The sequence below is a fragment of the Cydia pomonella genome, chromosome 2 (assembly GCF_033807575.1).
Source record: "Cydia pomonella isolate Wapato2018A chromosome 2, ilCydPomo1, whole genome shotgun sequence".
Taxonomy (NCBI): domain Eukaryota; kingdom Metazoa; phylum Arthropoda; class Insecta; order Lepidoptera; family Tortricidae; genus Cydia; species Cydia pomonella.
In genome coordinates, this window is record NC_084704.1 from 34,514,720 (window position 1) to 34,516,793 (window position 2,074).

Consider the following 2,074-nt stretch of genomic DNA (forward strand, 5'->3'; position numbering starts at 1 on the left):
AATGTCATTAATGTCAACATTGACATACCTGCAAAGCCATGTTCCAAATTAATAAACATCTCAAAATAGTATCTTGGGTAAGAACGTTAAGTAAGAATATGGAGTGTGGAATTAAAAGGAGGAAAATCTCTTATGGCAGAACTAGGCAGAACTATTGCAAAAGTGACCAGCTTTCAGCTTTAAATAATAGTTCCTAATATTTCCGATGGCGCTAGTAGGCTCATGGATTACTTGAACCATAGAGGTATAATAATATAGAGATGGGGAAGGGGCAACAAATCATCATCATTGGCCTTTGAGTCTATTACAGACTATTCAAACAGTGTCAGGTAGGGCGGCAGCGCTTTTCATGGCTGTGTAGGCCAATACGGGAGCGGCAAACACGACCACAAGCCAGGCAGGTGTAGTGTGTCCGTGGCGAACAGATAACCCGACCAAATTACGTAGGTTGTTTGTAGTATGTTGTCAGGAATGTTAAAACGCGTTTTTAATTTTGCCGCATTGCGTATGCATGCCCTCATGGGCGCACGCGTATGGCACATTTATATAAATACTATGTTTATGACATTTTATTACTTTCAGAAGTACCCCCTTATACCCGCCAGAGTATAAGGGGGGTACTCCTGAAATTCTGAGCTATGGAATTTCAAACATAAATTATTACTTTTTTTATTTATTTTACAATTTTGGTTGAAATTTGGGGTGACACCCACAATTTCCGCACCGGGTGCCACCCATTCTAGCTACGTCACTGGGTTGAACAAGTATAGGGAGCGTGCATGAACTGTAGGCGGCAGCACAGGAGCCGTCAGATTTTTGGCGCGAGGCGTAAATGTGATGTTTTTTGTTCCGATGTAGCCCACAAGATGGCAGAACCTACTATGCACAAGAAAACACTTGACGTGTAAATATGCCTGTTTATGGTTCCGACTCAGACCACAAAATGGCAGACCCTCCAACGCGCACGGTCCCTATAATCTGGCAAGCCAGCTTTAGCAATGGAAAAAAGCGGCAAACTTGAAAAACGTAGGTGCGAAGGATAGATCGATCGATAGTTGAGTGTAGTGTCCTCTTGCACATAGCGCATGTAACACGCTCTATATAATTAAAAGTGTTCAAATGATATTCAAATCATCTTCAAGTCATATTATATAATATCAAAAACGCTCGACATGTTTCACTCTATACCGAGAGTGTCGCCAGGAGCTTGCGTTGGCGGACCGGCGCAGACCGCAACCCTCCGCGCCCGATGATTCGTTTCGTTTAATACGTAAGTTTTTTTATATTTAATGTCTGTGTCCCACGGAAGTTTTGTCATCTTCAAGGCGTTCAAATCCAATAATTCAAAAAGAATGAAACAAATAATACAATTAGGATGCGTTCATTTGACCAAAAGAGTTTTTATTCATATAATATCCCAAGGGTCCACGAACACGCTAACGTCGAAAGGTAAAAGATGAATATGCTCAAAATCAGAAAGCAACTCCTCGCCCGGACTTTCCCTGAGGATTCAACGTACGTACGCTATGCTGAATCGACATTATAACATTTATATCCTGCTTTATATAAGTATATTCCTGAAATCACTAGTAATATTGAGGTAACTCTTACGCTGAACAGATTTAGCAGATGAACTTGGTGTGGAGATAGTTTCAGTACTTACGAATCGGGCAAGGCAATGACATATATCTAAGGAGAGACCTTACGGGCACTAAGAATGGTGCTAGTTCAGTGGTGATGCGAACTCATCAACCAATCGCGTTGTAGCGTTAGACTGCACGATTGGCTTGAATTCGTGTGCGTGACACCGCTGTACTGGCCCCATTCTTATTGCCCGTAAGGCTCGTCCTCAGAGGGCCTACCGCGAACCACGTTCGACGTGTTACCTCTGTGTCGCACTTGTAAATTCGTACGTAAGTGTGAGAGGGAGGCAATACGTCGAACGTGTTTCGCGGTAGGCCCTCAGATATATGTCAATGGGGGAAGGACAGGAAAATTCTTGTCCCGAAATTCTGGCAGATGCGTCTGCCAAATCTGTCAATGTTTGGCGGGAATTAAAAAATAAATAAAAAAG